Source organism: Ischnura elegans, chromosome X, assembly GCF_921293095.1.
Source record: "Ischnura elegans chromosome X, ioIscEleg1.1, whole genome shotgun sequence".
In the NCBI taxonomy this organism is placed as follows: Eukaryota; Metazoa; Arthropoda; class Insecta; order Odonata; family Coenagrionidae; genus Ischnura; species Ischnura elegans.
The window spans coordinates 58015519-58037335 of NC_060259.1; the positions used below are offsets into that span (position 1 = coordinate 58015519).

The following is a 21817-nucleotide window of genomic DNA, read 5'->3' on the forward strand; positions in this document are numbered from 1 at the left end:
AAAATTACAGCGTAAGTGGTTATCATGAATCATCATTACTACCCGATGACCGTTGGTTCAACTCTGCAATTCCGGTACGGTATTTAGAGAAGACGACTTGCAGGCAAGGCCAATTGCGCCTGAGAAGAAAAATCCACAAAGAGAAGCTTCAAAATCCACAAAATCCCATGTTGGCAGGTTTGTCACATATACTTAGCAAATGTTTTCTTAGAAGTTTGATAACAGAATTATTTATACCATGGTGTCGACTCTCCATGAGATATTAAAAAAGTCTTAAGGCCGTTTTACACGGGGCACGGAATTGCGCAGGTTAGAGCTGCATTAATTTCTAAAATGGCGTGGAATTGCGCGAATGCATGAGCGAAATTAGAACAGAGGCTATTTTGCCATCTCGCATCCACGCATTCTCGCATGTGTTCTAGCAAGACACCGCTTTACACGACGCAATTTTGATCGCGCCTTCGCACGTACGTCATATTGCGCAATTCCGTGTACCGTGTAAAACGGCCTTTAAGGTGCTTCATGAAGTTCTTTCGAGAACTTTTTGATTTCTTCCTTTTCGTTGGGATCTGATGTTGTACTCTGTAAAGATCTTTATGGATTTACAGAAGAATTTCTCCTCTGACGTTTCTACATAACTCTGAAAAGAGCAAACTGTGTCCAATGATGATCTCAAACGATTCGATTGGTTTCATAGAAAACCATGTGTGGAATTAAGTGGAAGTGTGAACACTCTTGTTTTATTGCTTGAACAGTACGTCGGACTACATTCCAAGGACTCATTGAATAACTGGGTATATCTCACTCAGGTAATGCGTTAAAGTGCTTGTTTCTTATTTATAATTTTATTTTGGTGTGTATTTGTATTTTGTCATAAATAACCTTCATAATAATATGTTGTGTCTTTAAGTTCCTCAAAAGCCTTTGAAATAATTATGATTGCGGAATATTTAATCTACTGTAGCCGGAATAAATGGTAATCAGGTGGAAAGCTTATGTTAGGAAAGTTATGCTTGGATACCTAAATATTTTTATCACGACGCTAATATCATTACGCACCTTTTATTGGTATTTTATTTGAAATTTATTGTCTGGCATACGTTTTTGTCATTTTGCTCTCCGCATTTTTTTCTACGCCTAGGCAAACTTCGCCATAAGATCTCATAGAAATTTTCGTGAATTCTGGTGCAATTTCTGAAATGCGTAGCTCGAAAGGGCTATCTTTTACATCGATAGCCTATAGAATAAATTTAGGAGAGCATACGTTGAAGTTTTCTGGAAACTGACATTTCCCGGTGGGACCTCCTTAGCGTAAGCTCACCGCTTCTTGCTGGGCAACCGGGTGATGCACTTGAAATGCTCCGCGCGTAGCACTCAAAGGGATCGGCATTCCAATGGAAAATCTCCGACGGGACGGAGAGCCAACGCTCAGGCTGAAGCCCGCTTTCCTCAGCCGCACGCATTTACTCTCTTAAAGGGGGAGTGACGGGACAGCGGCATCTCATCTCAGCGGCAATAAATACTTTTCGAGTACATTGCTAATAAATAGTTTTACCATCGTGACATCCACAGAAATTAAAAATCAAAATTTAACTACAGGGAATGCGAATCATTCAATCTTTATACTATTACGGTAATTCTTTTGCCAGCTGTTTGAGCCGATCGCACCGCCATTTTCATGCAACATACGTCATTTGACTTCATTTACAACTTTACTTCACTAACAACTCAATACGCTACTTACAGTTTTATTCTTGTCTTGATTATAATTGTATGAAGAACATAACATGAGTTTTTTACAGAACCACATGTGAATCCTAGCATTTATCAACATTTTTCGTATGTTTAGAAAGTTTCGCTTAAGAAACTGTAGAAATTGCGAATTTTCAAATGCGATTTCCACAAAAAAATTTGCCTCGAAAGCCCATTTTTTACTTTCAGTCTATAATATGCAATTGGAAGAGCATATTTTGAAACTTCCATGAAAATCATAAGTATTTAGTTCCTGGTACCACCCTTCTTCAATGGCAATGAAATTAATTTTTACCGTGGTTGCTCTGTTACTGCGTAACTTACAATATTTTTTTGCAAAATGGCGTATATATCCTAGTATTAATCAACATTTTCCCTTTGCAGTGACAATTATCGTTGTGAGACTCTCTATAAAAATGCGGATTATTAAATGGCATTTCTACAAGATGTTCCATGGAAAGCATATTTTTGGCTTTCAGTCAATTACGTGCCATTTGGAAAGTATTTAGGCATTGAATTTTTCATGACATTAACACGTACCTACTTGATTTCTGAGCGATATTTCCTTTGCAGGTGCATCACTACTATGTTATCCACATTTTTTTCTTGGTCATTTAGGTATCCCGACGTATTACTCGTTTAAAACTTAGACTATCATCTTAATATTTTCATGAGATAGTTGAATGCGGCTGGAAATAAGCCGTCTTCGGTATGAATCATTTCAATATATATGTACTTCACTTGCACTAATGGACTTTGGGATGAATTTCTCAAAAATGGCGAGAAATTAAGGCATATATTAACTAAGTGAAGTTTTCGAATACACAACCAGCTGGTACCCTTAGGCATCGTCGGGACCTGACGTGTTACTGCGTTTTAAATTTGTACATTTTACCTCAAAACTGTCAGTGTGGAAAAATGTTCACATTTCACTCGAAGGAAAATGCTAACAATGGTTTACTTTATAAGCGTTGAAATTTTCAAAATTATCTATAACGACAGCTTAAAAGCGAGTAATGAATCATGAAGGAAGGCAAAAGACCCCCGGTCCAGCCAAAACGATTCGTTCTCATAAGAATTTGGTCCGTCGCTGCGCAATGAAGACAAACACTTACCGCGAATATTATTTTAAAACGCTTTTGCCATAACATGTGACATCCATTGTCGTTTAAAAGCAACTTTGGGGTGCACATGATGTGAATAATTTAATCTTTTCAAATTCAAGTTATTATTTTTCCAGCTTTTTTAGCCGTTGACAGTGCCATTCTTAAGTGTGTATCGTGATTCGACTACAGTTACATCAGTCATTTGCTAACGTCTTAGATAGTATTCTGTTAGGGTGCCTAAATTTTATTTTTACCCCAGCTTTTATTGTGTAAGGATTTTTTAATATTTTTTTGCGAATCGACGAATGTATTTTTGTATTATAATTTGTACGCTTGCATGAATATCGCTATAAAATGCGGACTTCCACACGCAGTTTTAAAAAAATGAAACGTGGGAGGAGAGATTATAATGCTCGTCAGTCGATTGTGTGCAATTAGATCACATTTTTAAATTTTGATGAAAATGACATTCGCTCTGAACTTTCGCAACTTTCTTAAACCATTTGGTGTAAAAGATGGTTGGAGTGTTCGCATCCACGTTCCGGAGGGTCCTCGGGAGTAGGGGGTGGGTGAGGTGCGGAGGCGGTGGAGGGAAAGGAGGTCATTAAAAAAAAGAGCGCGTGCAAGGGAGAGGGAAGAAAAAAATATCCTTTCTTTCCCACTCGTCGTGATCCAAAAATTACCGCATCATGCGATGAAATTTAAATTTATTCCCTCGAAAATATAGGGTCAGAGTGTTCGAAGAGTCAACGCAGGGGGAAAACGTTTTTGGGGAACTCGCCCGACCCGCTCCACTGCCGCAGTGCAGGTTTATGCGCGAAGGGAAAAATATTTCCCACTCGGCTTGTCTCCCTTTTTAAAACCGTGATTATCGCAGACAGAAAGGATGATGAAGTGTCTGCCGTGCATTAAGGAGACGTCTCTTTTCTCACACACACACACGCCGCATTGCTTTCTCCTTCTGAAGGCTTCTTCGTCGTGGAGGCACACCGAGGCAAGCATTCTCTCGCCCGGCTATTATTCATTCTTACCTAACTCTCCTCCTCCCCCTCTATTCTCCCCGGTCCCGCTTTCGACTGTTCTCCCATTGAACTGTCATCCGTCGCTACCGATGCGTCGTATGTGCGTGGAAATGTGTCGCCACAGATGAAGTCTGGCAACGCTTGTGTCATTCAAGTTTGTGAATTACCAGGTGCTGGCTTGCTACACTATGCAATCAGTCGAAATCTGTTGGAAATGTTCGCCAATAAAGTTATTCATAGAAGGTTCGATCTACCGAAATCCATATCGACAGTTTGGTCAAAAAAGTGTCAATGGATTGTGCGATCAATCGTAGCGATCGATGGTCTTATCCATTGAAACTATCGATGTAGGATTTCCCGACGGACTAGTGGTAAGAACTCTGCTCGAATTCTTCTTGCTTGACTCGCGCATAAAAGGGTTGGTTACAGAAAACGTGACCCGATGGAGAACCGGAGAAGAATTCCTGCGAAACTATCGATGCTTCCACCAATGAAGTCGATGGTTAGAGGGTTCGGAGCATCGAATATACGATGGAGATTTCTTTGGCGATGATCTTCTATTGTCATCAAATGATAATGGTTATTGATTATGCCAATCTATGGTCATGGATTTTTAATCTTTTTCGATGATCTGTATTGTAAGGCTTTGTTAACCGATAGCAGTATCTCGTATGTCTGCGCTCTGGTTGCCGTCAAAAGGACCTCCAACAGCCGTAAATAGACTAGAAACTAGCATTCATTTACAGTGATTGACCATGGGTATGAAAAAGAACTATCGGTAATCGAGGAACAGCTAGATTTTTTTACCACCGATTTTTAACGTCCGTTGAAAATCATCGGTCGTTTATTTGATTTTTGGATGGCCAGAATCGGCGTCGGAGTCCATCTGCTAATCTTAGTTTCCGTATTCCTACTATCATTTCATGTCTTCCCTGGCTAATTGGTTCTCATTTTTCCCTTTGTGAATTAACCCCTTTCTATTTTAACTGTTATTAAATTTTCCAATTCCAAGCGGTCATTTCATTTCCGTAGTCTCAGTATCCGCGCGTTAAAGTCTCCGCGCCTCAGTCTGTTCTTATCAGATCACTCATTTTGCCGTCACGTTATATTGTTTCTGGAGTCATCCGCGAGATTTCCTCATCGTGTGTTTCTTGAAATCTGTCTGTTTTGAAATTATCCGGTGTTGGCTCTTCTACGTATGCAAAAATTGCTATGAATACAGCCTTCTAAAAGCTGCCCATTCTTTCTTACGGCACGTGCTTGTTTTGCCAGATTCCTGTGTCCAGGATTCCCGCACTTCGATGTTGGATCTTCTATTTCACATAAGGTGTCATATGAATATGAAAGCTCTATTATCTAGCAAATATTTAAAAAAATAAACTGAAGCATTTCTCCACCATTTAGCTTCACATTGCAGCACTTGGTTCCTTTCCTGCGCTTACCTTGCGACGTACTTACTGAAATTTAGTCGCCCAGTTATTTTCATCATGCTGAACGTTGAATTATCGAATTATTATCTTCCTCCTTGGTGTGCTTTATTTACATAATTTATGGCTGATCATATATTATATGCTGGGCAGAATGGATGGAGACCACCCGGCTTCCAGCCTTTTTCGGGCATATATTATTACTTGGCACATATCTACGTTGAAGTTCTGAAAACACCATGGGCACACATATTTTGTTCTGTTATTCGAAAAGTACGAGGGAGTACACTCCAAGGGCGAAATGAACAACGGGGTATCCCTCACTTAAGTTATCTGTTGAAGTGCGAGTTTATTTTTTATCATTTTATTTTGTATTTCGCGTACACTTTAAAGTGTTTATTAGAGCTAATGTGTAGTCTAGCTTTTTCTCTTTCTCTTATCGTAAAATATCCCGTGCAGCATTTTTATCCAACGCATCGTAATATATTTAGTAATCCCAGTTTTTGGTCTCCTTCCCATGAAAGCAAACCAGCAAAGCCTTGGATCAATTCCGTAGTCGATGATTTCTGCTGGTGGACTTCCCCTCCACTAAGTGGCATTTTGTGGTAGGCCATGTCTTGGTCTGCTTGCTACATTGCTGCTGACCCATCCCCAGACCTTTGACCTCCGCCCACTATATAGGGGCCGGTTCCGTGATTTGATTGCTCCAAATCATCATCAATCACTTTTGCCGTATGCGATGCGATATTGCCTTACGATCTCGATGGAAGAAATTGAGTACTATTTTTTTAATGTTAAAGGTCGTCGATTGTTGCTTATTTTCAGTGGCTAATGGATGAGTATTAATGCCTACCGGAGATCGGAAATTGGCTCCTAAAAATGTAAGTTGGCATTGCTCGATGAAAGAAGAATATAAAAAATTGACAAACACAGTGAAGCGGCCAATAAATAGAGTAGAAAGAAGAATAGAGTGACTGGACAGTCTTCGTTTTAACATTCGGTTTTTCAGTTCCAATCATCAGTACCCATAGATGAAAATTAGCCATTGATGGTAAAAGATTTCCCATCCGTCAAGCCTAGCTTCCTCCCAAGATGCGTTCCATGAGACATATTTTACCGCTCTACCGGTCGTATTTTGCGTTTTTCCTTCGCGTGCTGCTTGCTTAAAAATTACACTATTATCTTGAAATTTTCAGTGTTCATAGAGTAAATCACTGCCAAAATAAGTCTGCACCTCAAATTAAAATTTATCGGTATAATATCTGGGGTAATATTGCCAAATATGGCAAATAATTACATGTGCAACACGTAAATATTAAATTTTATTTAAATTTCATGATGATGGCGTGAGGTTTGAACTAGTTTAAAGACGAGGAAATCAGATCGGTCGAGCGGTAGTGATACACCCTCTTTATTCAATTTAGCGTCGCATATATTTATAGAGAGACATGTCAGCCCATTCAAACGTCCGCCAAGTCACGTGATGCCGCGGAATGTCGTGTAGCGTGACATGCTACTCACAAGGCTGATTAGAGGTCTTGAAAGAGGGTGGCCACGAAACTCTTCGGTCGGGACCAGGGCGATTCCCGGGCTCATAATTTCTATCGTGACGGGGTCAGAGACGCTGCGGGCCCACAAGCATAGTATGGAGGGGATAATAATTTATTTTCTTCTCCTTTTAAATCCGGCGCTTTCCGGTTAAATAACTGACAGCATTTATACTTGCTATTTAACCGATTGAGTTGTTTTTGTAGACATTGGAATTTCGCGAGTCAAATCATTGCGTCATCGGGGTATGTGTTAATTTATTTCTCTTTGCTCGTCATGATAATCATTTTTGCTCTTGAAAAAAGCATTTGACTTATTGAGTCAAACTATCATGGCAACCGCATTAATGCTACAGACCAAGCCAATCAAATAAATGATGCGAAACAATGTAGTAACGTGAGCCACATCTATTGAAGAAACAGATATTTTCCCAAATGGAGTATTAATCGTGATGAAGAGGTGTGTCCCTATCCGTTGCTTTAATTTTTATCATCGGATTTTTGCCTTCTACGCCTTGGAATCCCGGAGCATTGAATTCACAGGGGTGTTATTTTTCTTCTCATTCGTTAAAGCTATGAGGCGAGGTTTTCTATACATTTCAATTTTTTACTCAATGTTGTTTTCTTCAGGCCAGTAAATTATTATTTAAAATAGCTCAAAATGAACCGAATAACCGCGTCGAACGTAATAAATCTTGCAGAAAAAATAATGCGAACAAAAATAATTTGGTGGACTACGTATTACCATCCAAAACAAAAAATCGGATCTGTAGCATGAGTCCATGTTTCGGCTATAGATTGTGCGATGTCGACTTTTTACTCGGAATTCTGCGTTTTAGATTGTCGATGTTGCTCGATTATTTCCGACTGTTGATGGCCAGTTAATTGCCGACAGCTAATGATTGAATGTCCACGGTCAGCCAGGATTACGGCTTTCATTTATGAACGGAATTATGAGGTCACATGAACGATAAATTTAGGGCCCATAGCAGTAAATGCTAAATAATTTTTACCTCTTCCACTTGCGTCTACGGAAGTGGATGGATTCCATCTCATATTATCTGTCAATTTCGTGACAAATATAGTTCAAACACCTATCCCGTAAAAGGAATACGATAAGTGCTTGCTGTTAACGTAATCCCTGTTACGAAAACCGATGTATAAATAAGTATAAGGAAACACGAAATAATATAATTTTTTTTATCGCTTGTTGGAAACTTAAGTATTCCTGTTAAAAACGTTGCAACTTGCTCTCAATGCAATCGCCAAATTTGTCGATATTGAAACCCGCTTGGGTCCTTCCCTGAGGTAATTTTCTTCTTTTTATATTGAAATGGGTTGTTTCTAGTAATAGTTAAGCTGATATTTGAAAAATCAGGACAGTTTAGACGCATAATCAGTGGAAGACTGTGTAGAATGCGTAGCAGAACAGCTACGGGTCCGACATTTGTGTCGCCTTTATTTGAGAAGGGTTGGGAAGCGTGTCAGGGGCTCAAATTGTCCATCATCCTAGGCCTTAAGGCACTCATCCTATCGTTTCCATTACCTTTGTTCATATGCGGTCAACATTTAATGACTAAGATATTCAATTCCGCCGTTCCCAAATATCATTGCTTTTTCCCGATTGCTCCGTTTTTCGAGATAATGCGAGGATTCCAATGAATGTGTTTCGAGGAGCATAGCAAAATTTCGAAATCTTTATTGCTTTGAACCCGACGATTCATGGGAGTTGTGGAATCCATTTTGCGAAGCGTGACGCCCTCGGGAGCAGCGGTTAAGAAATTTATAAATTGGAGAGTTATTATGAGTGAGAAAGCTTTCATTTCAGTTCACGGCTGTTATCAATTCAGGGACGTGCAGTGAGCTTTGATCGATCTTTTGCTCGGCTTAGAACTTAGGAAAGCATCCGATATAAATGTCGCGACTGGGTCACGGAAAAATAAGATAGAGCTTTGTTTAGCCCAGAGGTCCTAGGGCCGTGATTAATGCATTCGTCTATTTGTGCAATCTGCGTTCTTTCATCAGGATGAGCGGAAGTGGAAAGTCTCTGCGCCGGGAGTATGTAGAGCATGGTGCTCAGCGGTTATATTTTTTATACGTTTTCACTTCCGATCTTAATGATTAGCCGGCCAGATAATTAGGAGGCTTTCCAAAGACCGCCTCGGCCCCCAAGTACGTCAAGCGATTAATGTAACTGGAGTCATTTACTTAAGTTTCATTTTTCACCGTTCTGGGCCTCGAAAATTATGTCTTGCGGGCACCATTCACGCTTCACAGTGGTTTATGTAGCTTCCGGAGGGTTTCTTCCGTTGCTGCATTATTGCTGTAGTCGGCACGTCATAGAGGTTTTGACTTATTGGTAGATAACTTTAGACTTATAGTATATTATAACGAGCTTTCCTGCACATTTATTTTAATTCCAATTGGTTCAAAAAACCTAATAATAATCGTCGTTCATTTAATTAATTTTTATGTTTCTATTGTGTCTCGTTGTAAAAATTATGTAAGAACATGTAGGAGAATGGAGTATCAAGTTCAAAACGTTAAAAAAAAGCTCAGAACAGTTTAAGAAAATTACCTCACATTGTTAATAGACCTTTTGAAATTTATCGAACCCAAAAATAATAATACATTGGAAAAAATCTTAATTGCATATTTTTTCCCAAAATCAAAACATTATATCATTTTCCTCATTCTGCCCGCGGTATGGTGAGGAACAGGTAGTGTGCAAATGAATTACAAAAACAAATATAATATGTGACACAAAAGAAAAAGTCAACTTGTATGTTCTTGTCTTTCAATGTAAAAGAATTTTTAGGTGCAGTACATTTTTTCTTTTATCTTTTTGAAACCTATTCACAACATTCACTTTCAAGTACAGAATCATCTACTTCGCTATCCTCTCCTGCACACGAGTTGTGAGCCAAAGTTCTTACAAATGGAACAAGCGAGCAAGCCTTCAACTGATTTTTAATGAAAATCGCTGCAGTATAAACATAGAGTTATCCCTTCCCATCCCATCATTCTCTTTTCCATTTTTTCTCCCTGTTCCGTCCCACCCGTTCTGCCCCAAGAAAATGCTTACGCTTACCTAGGAATTGAAGCCCGAAAATGACGTTAATTCAGACGCTTAATTATACGAAACTAACGATAATTAGACGTACTTAAAACACATACCAAGAATTACTGTTATTTAACTACTTGATAATGACTTACCATCGATACAAAATCTTCCGAAGTTAGAAAACGACGGCTAAAATTCACACAATACACAAAATTCACAGTTCACATATTAACACTCAATTAACTAAACCAACATGGCTGTAGAAGATGAGCAAGAACAGGTTAATCTATTTCGAATACTCTCTTATAGTTGGCAGCTCCTCCTAGTCGCAAAAAAACCCAAACCTCATTCTGCCCCGTACCCCGTTCTACCCCGTGTTCCCCTAAATTTATGATTTTGTCAGGGCTAGGGCTACCGTTTAGGGGCGATATCTTTGTATAAATTATGCGTGCAGCGATTTTTTCAAATACGGTCATAACTAATTGCCACTTTCCTGGCTAGTCAAGTCTCCAATATTGTCTTCTCGTGCGCCTATTTCTAAACTCTTGTTAGTAATATGATGATCTCGGACATGTTTTTGCCACTGCTGAACATCCCGCACATGTGTCTTATTAGTAGCTTATCAGTCCATCGTAGCTGACAAGTCAAGTATTGATTTGCACTTTTTGGGTCATGCATTTGCGTAGAGTGGCACCACGGTGTCTATGTTTGGAATGCAGTAAACTGCAGATTGCTGCCCCAGATTGATAATGTAGTGAGCATAACACTTCTTACGGGTTCTAAGGTTGGATAATGATAGAAAATATTCGCGGACGTCACTCGCATTAAAAAGGAGGATCTTTTACCAAAATTTGTCGCATATTTCTCTCTTGACGCCAGACCTGTCGCTTTGGAGGACGTAAGAAAAAAGCCATTGCCGAAATAGATGCCTTCATTTAAAGAAAGTTAAGTTTATTCTAGGTGAACCTTTAATTAATTTTTTGACCTAATGTTATCCTTCAATCTTATATTATTTTCAAACGTGAAGTTGTATTCGTTTTTCGCCGGACTTTGATGCAATTTACTTTATACGAGCATAATTTGTTACTTAACTATTACTTAGCGAACAATTACTTTCCATTTTAATTTTTTGTATTTATCTATTTATTTATCAATGCTATGGTGCTATTTTATTGTAGAGTTACCTCTTCCTTTTATTTACCAGTGCCCTGTATTTGCATTGCTTTTTGCCGTTTAGGTGCTACACTTTCTCCTCTGCTGTTATATTATTTACTCGCTACAATGTAATCGTTTACGATGCTTGAATGATTTAAAAAAAGCTTTACTTCAAGTTCGTTTTGGCTATTCATTATATGAATTCATGGGATAATTATTCCTTCGCCTGGACAATGCAGGAAAATAAATGCGTTATAAGGCTTCCAGGATTGCCGACTCGGGCCCCCTACAATGGAGCTTTTATATTATTAGTAAAGGCTCGTTGCTCTTCCTTTTATCAACGGCATTACCCGCTCAAAGATTGCCTTCTGAAAGATTTCAGAGAAAGCTCTTGAAATCAAATTCATTACGCACCCAAAGTTAAATTATCTCCTGCATCTCTTGGGAACTATCCCGTCTAACGGGTGACGAACTGTGTATCTTTTACACAATGGTATTCGTCTTTGAACTTTTATTTCAACTATTTAATTATACTTATTGTCGGCCATTTTTATTTGAATGAGATTTAGGTTAGGACATTCCTTATTCCATCAAGACCCTCTTCAGTCAGTGATTATAATTATGAATAAAAATATTATGTAGTTGAAAATTTTCATGAAATCATAATATCTAACTGAAATAAGAATACGTAGTAATATTTAAGTACCAATGGACGTGAAAATTTGTCATATGGGCGTAAAAAATTTGGTCTACAACCTTCCACAGAGAAGTACCCGCGCGTAAAGGGGACGGAAACTTAATCGTAATGACAGAGCTACTGCTCAGTAATTCGCTATGGAAAATTTGTTATTTGCAAATACCGATTATATTTCTCAGGACGAAATCAATGATTTGAGCACCACGGAGATCTCACTAAGTTAGTCTGAAAGTTAGGTGAGGCACTTTCTCGTAGTCAACGAAGAATATCATTAATGTCCTGATAGGAACCAGCCTAGGCAGCCACCTCTCAAGTCAAAGGTTTGTAAATGAGGAAAAGTATGTAATGGACCATGCATACAGAATATGGCTATTACACGATAAATTCTTCTTAGCTGTTATCCGAATACATTTTTGTAAACCAAACAATGTTTACCTTGAATACCTGGGCCAGTATGAGCAGAATTTGTGAGTATCAAAACGAAGTGATACTTTAAAGTAATCAACTAAACACTATGGTTGATGTTAATTTAAAATAATTTACCTTATTATTGCTTTTTTGTGGGATTATTTACTACCATATAATGACTTATTTGCTAAAAACTTAAATTCAATCGCAATAAATATTATTTTACCTGCGATGTAGCCCCCAAAATGGAATTTTAGAAACGTAGGCAAAAATGAGTTGTGTTGTGCGGGTGGTCTAAACTATCATTTTGTTATTAATTCATAGACATTGTTTGAACCATAGATTTTGTCAAACAAACTTCAAATTTCATTTTTATAAACTGTAAACGTGTATCCACCCTTTAATATTATCCATTATCCCATATTTTCATAAAATTCGTCTTCATAGCCGTTTGATTCTGAAATCAGCCTGATTTTTCGCAAAATTTTAAACTTTAGAGCTTGGGCGGCAGTGGTTAATATTATCCGATTTGAAAAACATTTTTGTGTGCTAAATCCTTACATTATTTCGCAACTTTCCCTCTTAGGGAAAATTTGATCAGGAAAAAAACCTTTTTTCGGCCCACCCTACTAAACATTTTCCTATATTTATTTTAAAAGGAAAGTACCTCTCTTATTTTTGTATGTTTCTTGCGGAAGTTTCCTTACTCGACTCTGCTCTCGGTGATTTCGGTCTCTGAACTGCACGCAGACAAATTCACACATTTTTGCTTGGGGAAAAGTCTTAAGACAGGATTCGAAGTCTCAACTTCAGGTTAAAAGACGAGATCCAAATATTTTAGCCGGCAAGTCACTCTCACTTGGCGCCTGTGCGGCGAGTGTTCAGAGCAAGAATTTTTTTGTCTCGTTTTCATTTGTTTCCTACATATTCATAAGGCACTGCCTGTGATCAGAAAGCGGAACAAAGCAGATCTAGATTGCCTTTCTTCGACCGTACTCATTTTTCGTTGGTGTAATTAAGGCAAAATGTTTGCCTATTCACGTTTTTCAGCAAATTTATTTTTCGAGTAATTTTAAGACCAGTTTCTAGAAAATATTATTGATATCACGGTAAATATCGCTAATATTATGTGGTGATTGGAATCAAATGTCTTGGCATCGTTGCGGCGTACTGATTCCTGTACTTTCCTTAATCATTTGGGGTAATTATTTCGAATTTCTCGTGAAACGCGTCTTTGAAATATTCTCTCGAAAAGCCGCTATTACTCTCCCTAATCTCTGTTGATAAGGATTGCTGACTTCCGCTGTATTCCTGTTAATCCCTTGCTTGCGAAGCTGAAGAGGGTTGTTGATTTTCTCTTTGGTGTTCTCTTTACCCTCGGGCTAGTGGTAAATTGACTCGTTCATCACTGAGTTATGATTTGGGTGGAGGCGCACTAGTAAGTGCTAATATAGGTGGAGAACCGAAGGATCCTTCTATTATTTATTTTAAGTTTAAATGCTATCTATGATTATGATAATGTTATCGATATAACTGTTGTTTAAGTAAGTTATCGAATGATCTCATTGATTCTTTTTTGTGAGAGATTTATATAGATCTTACCGTGCTAAGGATGGCCGGAGGATAATCAGGTTACGTTACGGTCATGTTATGCTTAGAGGTCTTGCGGCTTTGTAGATCTTTGAGATTAAAAAATCTGGTGTTTAATATAGCTGTAGATGGGTACGAACTTGGGCTGGTGGAAGAATTTAATTACTTGACCTGCGTGTTAGAGGTGATGGACAATATAGTACAGTAGATTCCGGTTTATTGGGACATATCGGGACTAGTGCACTTTGCCCCAATTAAGCGGCTGCCCTAATCAGGCGAACTCTCTCGTATATGGGCATAAAAAACTTTGAAATGGTAGAAAGAAGACTAAAGAATGTTTATAATGCAACATAAGTTTATTAAACTATTAATTTGATTAATAAATCAGCGAGTTTAGTTAATTAATGATAATTTTTAAAAATTATAACAATTTAGTTAAAATATTTTTCACAGCCTCGGGTGACGCTGAATGAAAGCCTTTTACTAAATCATATCCTCTTCCGGATAGTATAACAACGAGAGCTTTCAAAATAGGGCAATAATAGGAATATTTGTGAAAAATAAGAGTGAATCAAAGGAGGAAAATATAAAAAATAGTATTCTGAAAACAAAACAATTTAATTTCGTCGCTAGTGTAGAGTCTATGTCACCGACTCATGGCCCAATAACGCGGCATGCTGTCCCAATTAAGCGGAGAATACTCGTGGATATTCTTCTATTGGAATCTGTTCTTCATGATCTGCCCCAATAAAGCGGCTGCCCCAAGTAACCGGTGGACCCATTAAACGGAATCTACTGTATTTATATATTCGGCAGATGGGTGTCCTCGGTTTCCATAAGAACCTTCCTATGTCGCTTTTATTGGGTGTATTTTCATCTCTCTAATATTTCTGTAATCTGTCCAAAACCAGGTGGAGTATTCTAAAATGTGTGAGTTCCTAGTTTGATACGTTGAAAAAATTCTTTGAATAGAGTACAGCCTTATCATGTAAGGGCCTTAGCATATTTACTGGTTAGGGAAAATGTATGATCTCTCCAGTCAAGACTTTCTTCTCGTGCCAAAATACTATTTGCTAATCCAATGCGTTTTTTTTTAATCTGTAGAGTTTTCTGTTATCTTTCGAGTAAAATCTGAATCACGCGATCATTTTTGCGGTCTCGAGATAACTCCAGCGATAGCTTTTCAGGGACCAAAAGAGTGATCTACATCTACATCTACAAATTACCCTGCGAGCCACCTCTAGGGTGTTTGGCAGGGGGTGATCAATCACCAGCATGCAGCATGCAATTGGACTCCCACATGCACACCACACCGTCCAAGAAACGTCCCGTATAATAACAAACTATACTACTATATGCTGTTAGAAATAGAATATAGAATAGAAATTCAGAAACATGCAGTAAGTTTTACATAGGTTAGTAGGCTACACTACAAGTCATGCAATCTATTTACGCGTTTTATTGCTGCCGTTATAATCTCTTATTGATCGTGGAAAAAATGACATTCGGAATCTGTCTGTTCTGCAATCTATCTCTCTTATTTTATTTATATGATCTGATCTTCCGTAGTACGTTGGCGTCCGCAAGATATGGTTAACTTCGTCAGAAAAGACACTGCTCTTGAATTTATCTAAAAGGTTTAGTCTATTTTTCAATCTACGGTCCGACAGAGATTCCCATCCGAGTTTATGTAAGAGGTCAGTTACACTAACAAGACTATCGTAACGACCTTTCACATACCTGGCAGCTCTTCTTTGTACGCGTTCTAACTCTGTTATTAAGCCTTTTTCATGAGGGTCCCAAACACTGGCAGCGTATTCCAAATGTGGTCTAACGAGGGAAAAGTAGCTAATTTCTCTCACTTTGTCGTCGCACTTTCCTAATATTCTTTTAACAAAACCCATTTTACGATTAGCTTGACCGGTTATTTCTCGAATATGTTTATTCCACGATAGATCATTATTGAGTCTAACCCCTAGATATTTCACAGATTCAACTGCTTTTAACTGCGTGCCCCGAATGACATAGTTACGCTGTAGGGAGTTATCCTTCTTCCAGAAATTCATTACGACGCATTTTTCCAAATTTAATTCTAACTGCCAAGCATCGCACCAAGCTTGGATAGCAGCAAGGTCATTCGTTAGTTCATCTATATCTTTGCTGGAACGGATTTCTTTGTAAACTACGGCGTCGTCTGCAAATAATCGTAACTTACTCTGCACTACTTCGCCAATGTCGTTTATATAAAGAAGGAATAGGAGTGGGCCAATGACACTACCCTGAGGAACGCCAGAAGTCACTCTAACCTCATTGGAGACTGCACCGTCTAATACTACTGATCGCTATCGCTATCGATCGATCGTGATCGCTATACCCATCATTTTCTGAATCACTGGGTCATTCCGCCGTCCTTTTTTCCATCGCTTTCCGTATTTACAACTATCAGTCGATTAAAAGACATACGTGGCGTTACTATCGCTGTTAACGGCCTTGCGTTCTGGTTGGCTGTAAGACGTTATCAGCGGCAAAAAAGGTACGTGCCGAGTGATGAAAAAAGGGATAGAATTTCCACCCTTGGAGCCATCGCGAAAAATGATTGCGTGAAACAGTCATTTTTCCGCCATTATTGGAGCAATCGCCGAAAATATCGCTCGAAAGGGACGAAAAAAATGATCGTGTGATTCAGTCTTAAGTTTGGGTAACAATCGCCCATGAATATCCCTTTCAATTTCAATTCTTCGTACGTGCCGTAGAAGAAAAATTGATGCCGCGTTGAGCGTCGAAAAAGATCGTGAATTCTCTTTCTTATGTCGGTGGTAGCGTTTGGCCCTCATGCGCTATTAGTTACTTTCGGATCTTTTGGCAGCGTTGTCTACGATGGATTTTATTCCAAGAATCGGCCTCACGGGCGAAGAAGTGGAGACCGTGTGTGGAATATGGTCAAGGTCACTCGCGGCACGGATGTTTACGACAGCAGCACAACCTTGAGTAGAAAAATTTGGATACGAGGTGTGGGTGGGCTACCATCCATTTCATTGGCATTCATTTTTTTCTTTTGGCATCTCGAAGGCTATGCCTCGTGTCTGTCAGATCTGTTTGTTCGTAAACTATGGACGATGTTTTCGATTAGTTGAACTACCGAATTAACTCGGTTTACATTCAAGCAGCTTCGCTGATTTTACTTTCCATACCAACAGAAGTCCATTTTACAATTGTATGTCTTCCTTCAGGTTGGCATACTCCTACACCTAACACCTCTACTAATGTTATCATCAGACTGCGTTGTTCCCATCTCATGTATTGTAGAATATTATGCCATCATCGTTATTCCCCGCTCGCCCATCAAAGCTCTTTGTCTTGCGTTTATTTCTTACAGTAATTTACCCATTTCACTTGGCTTATCAAATTTATTAAAGGTGTTTACATGAATTTCCATGAGGAAACATTCTCCAGGTCCGAGAATCGAACCACGGACCTTTGGCTTTTGGAGCCACCGCGCAGATCTTTACGATGTTCTGGTTCTTTAATTCGCATGGCAATTTTACCAGAACTCAAGAGAATACGTGTACTTGTGGTTCGTATCCCAGTCCGTGGGAATTTTTCTCGTAAGAATTCATGTAAAATTCACCGCCGTTCACGCGGCAGGGTCGAAATATTACACATTGTCGTAAAGATGTATCACGGGCTGAAGTATCACTTATGTGTTTCATGATAATTTATCGTGTAATTTATACGCAGGATTATTAAAGAATAACAACTTTTTCTTCGCCATATTTTCCGATTTTTTTTCTCTTTAAATTTTAGTTGTCAAACGATGAAATGGAAAGAACGTCATTTCGCCTGTAACTCTATTGAGGTGATTCACTTTTTCGAGCGTTTCCATTGCTTGGTTGAAATTTACTATTTCTTCAAATATTATCATTGGAAACGGGGAAAATGGTGGGGAATGGAATTCAGGTGTTGGGGACTATGCAAATATACGAATTATTAATATGATAAGAAGTAGCGAAAATGGGATGATGTGGGAAATAATGGAGAAAATACTGCACATTTTAGGGGCGTGGTTGGTGCTCGATATGCTCTCTAAGGACACAATATTTCTGGATAACGCATAGCTGGTTCGTTTGAGAAGATTCTGAAGTCTGTTGAGAGCTTAAAGGATGTTGGGAAAACTGGAAAGGGAAAAAAGTAAGGAAGGCTACATTGTAGGGAGTTTGGAAATTTACAATGTAAGATAGACAAACAGTGTGACAAGATGATGACGTGCCAGTGCTTCACACGTTGCGTACGGATGGCGAGAATTCTCATAATTTTTTCCCTATCGTTCCAGACTGATGGCGAATATTCACGTTATTTAGGGGCGTCAACTTAAACTATTTTAAAGCGTGCTACAGATTTCGGTTGTACGTTCTCAGTTGTTCTTCCTTACTTAAGAATGAACGCATCGTAATTATTGATTAGGTAAAATTATACATTAAACCTTAGCTTTTTGATCTTGTTTAAACCAAGGCAGTTCGCCCAAATTCTCAACACCTCTACCCCGGTACGTCGCTCTTCTACACTGAAATACTCCGTTGCGCAACGTTAGTCGTTACCTTTCACGCCATTCAAATGAAATTCCTACAACGTTCTGTATGTATGTTTTTTAACTTACTATTTTCCTTAGAAAGCAACATATGATTGCATAGAGAGCGATAAGGGTGATATTAATTTCCAGCCTGTACTTTTTCTGACATTTTGATAAAGTAGCTGGCAGGCAAAGCATTTGAATTAAATTCACGTATTTTGACTGTTGTTGCAGCGTTAGTCATCCAATTATTGAGAAAATCGTTGGATGATGTCCCTGTATATATTTTCCTTTTTAACATGATTGTTATGTCACAATGCACCTCATATTAGTGTTTTTGCAAAGAAAAGTTATTATTTTTGTTGTAATTTTGCCATTTCGTACCATTTTATACAAGATGAACAAATACGAGACATTCTAGATCTTTAGAAATGTTCATGTGTTTCTCGGCAAAATCCTATAACTTTTTCTTTGAAAATTTCATTTTATAAAGACATTTGAGAGCCATAAAAGCCATAGAATTTCAAAAAGGGCATTGATTTGAAACGCAGGCATTAGAGTACCGTTATCATCATTGGTCATTAATCTTGAGATTTATTTGACGCAGCTTTTCCCGTAAATCTCCCACCTTACCTTTTGATACTCGTGTTCACGTCCTCCATCACCTGCCCTATGAATCTAAAATCACGCCTCGCTACATTCTTCCCTTCCTCTTGTCCCTTAAACCTTATTGTCCATTATTGTCTCCATCAGTCCATCGTGTTTCGTGACGTGAACGATAAAGTTTTTTTCGTCTAGTTTTGTGGATATTCAAATGGCTTCCCCTTTCTTCCGCTCTTACCAGAACTTTTTCAGTCTTCATGTGGTGAAATAATTTGGTCTTCATCATTCTTCTGTAAAACCACATTTTTGCTGCTTTCTAATTTGATTTATTTTGCTGCTATCACCGTCCATAACTCACTTCCATGAAGAATCATGTGCTAGATATGCTAAAGTACTGGCAATTGAGTGACGGAAAAAGAAAACTTTTCATACTTCAACCTGTTGAGGCGGCCTGCGATCTGTGTTTGATGTATTTGGACATCACCTGTAATGATCATCGCTCATCATGTAGTAATCAATAAGCAAACGTTTTAGGCTTTACTTTGTGGAAGTTTTTTTACTTTAATGAAATAAATAAATCAATTGTAAATCAACATTTTTTTTATAGACCGACCTGGGTTTCAATCCATTAGTGCCATCCTCTGGGTCATCCAGCAGATACGATGGCGCTGTTGTTTGGTATGGATTGGAGTTGTGGGTTTTATAATTTGTTATTTTTTAAATGTTGGTTCTAGAATCACATAACATTCACTACCTTGGCAGAGCAATGCAGCGAAGCGCCACAATTTTTCGACTAAGCCGTATTTTTTCGATCTTTTTGGAAACCTTTGCAGGGTGGTTGATCACAGTGGGTGAGGTGAGGGGCGCGCGATGACTCGACTCTCATGTTTTGGGGGCCGTGGCCCCCGTTGATGGGCGTCTCAAGGGTGCGGCCCTTTTAAGGGCCTTCACGAGGTGTGGCGCCGCGTGATCCCCCCTCACCCCTGGGAGACGTGAATCGTGAGCATCCACTCTGGGAGGCGCCTGCTTTTCGTTGATCTGTTATTCGCGGAGGCGGCCAACCATTGAAGGTATTCATAGAACATCTGTGTTGCTTCTCGGGGTTTGGGCTGGTGTACATGCGAGAGCATCATACCCTGATGGCTTGGGGTTAAAATCTCGGGAGTGGTGAATACATTTTGTGTCTGGAATTAAAGAGCAAAACAATGAGGTAGAAGAAATAAAAGGAATTGTAAGAAAACTATTACGAACTACTACAGGTTAAAATGGTATTTAACTGAGTTTTCTTGTATATTACACTGTTACTAATACCACTGCTTTTTTACATTACGCGACCCGGGTTTCGATGAGTTATCATCATCTTCAGGCGTAAATTATGATCTATTTATCTTATTAGTGTTACCTAGTTACATAACGGAGGGAGAGATGAATATTAAAATGGACAGCAGAAAGGGGAAAAGGATGGGTAAAGATATTCGTTTATCAGAGTGCTGTCCTGACTTTCCATATTTTTTTTTTTAATTTCCAACTGCTCTCTAGAGTCCAATTCACAGCGGTCGTTGCATAATTTTAAAATATTCATTTTAAAATCGCTCCTATGACAGCTGCATATTAAGTGTTTAGCAAAATTACTTTTATCATCTTTGTTATTTTTGTAATCACTTAAATGTTCTTCCTTCCTGACTTCGAAGCTTCTCCCTGTCTGCCCCAAGTAGACACCATTGAAATTGCTGCAGTTCAATGAATACGCTCCATATCGGTCCAATTGGTCTATCCGATCCTTAAAGTTTACAATCAGTCTGATCAGAGTGGAAGTAATAGTGTAATATACAAGAAAACTTATAATGGAATACCACAAAGTTAATTAACGAGTTAGTGAATTTTGGTATTTCAATGCTCGAAGGGGCCCATAAACATCCACGTGTAAAAAATTAATTTGTTTAAATTCCTCATATTTCAAAAAACCCCGTATGTTGAACTTCTGCTTCATATCACCTGGATAATAATGATAATAATAATAATAATGGTAAATATTTTAAGTACAATACTCCGTCCGTCAGATGAGACGTTAAGCCTTGGTCACTAGGCGTATCACGTCAAGTTCCGGCTGACGACGAAATTGGAATTCTCTCCAACCTTTATCCACTACTCTTAATCACGCATGGCCTCCGTTGTCGGTCGCCTCATTCAAATATCATACTGCGATTGCAAAAAGTTTTTGGAAGGTACATAAATTGTCATCCCTGCCCTAATGATCAGTGGATACGCCTCGCCTTTTGTGACTACTTAGCACTTGTGTTAGCGCAGTATCAGGAATCACGATGTGGATGCTTGGAGAGCTGTAATAAGTAATCTCTTGAAAGCCTAGTAAGGGAGAGATCAGAGGCTACTCCATCGAAAGGAAGGAAAAAATCTAGGAGGATGAAAAATCGCATAGAAATAATTCTCATTTTTTGTAGGAGAGAAGGTTAGTAAATGCAAATTATACGATGCAAATAATAATTTTCTAAACTGATCGCGTATAGAATTTGAGGAGATAGCGATGATACATTTTTCCAATAATATCTAGCTAGAAAATTAAAGAACCTGTCTTCACGAGGTGGATGGAAGGGGTTACATCTTCAATGAGATCTGCGGAGGCATTGGAGAAATTTCTCGGACAATTAAAAAATTATGAATAGTGCAGGAATCCCTATATTTTCGTGCATGAGATAATATGTAAGTATACATTTTAATAACTCAGCGCATGAATCAATGGTTTTATCTCGGGTATTATTGACAATAAACATCGAAAATCATATAAATGCATTAGGACTAACTTTGTGGCTTTGCTTTGATACAAGGTGATGATGGCGTAGCAAATAATTTGAATATCCAAC

At 38.6% G+C, this 21817-nt stretch overlaps 1 protein-coding gene across 1 annotated transcript in view; it reads left to right on the top strand.

The window, feature by feature from the left end:
* LOC124170937 (calpain-1 catalytic subunit-like) overlaps positions 1-21817 on the top strand; it is a 221077-nt gene that overhangs the window by 9270 nt on the left and 189990 nt on the right. The window lies entirely within an intron of this gene.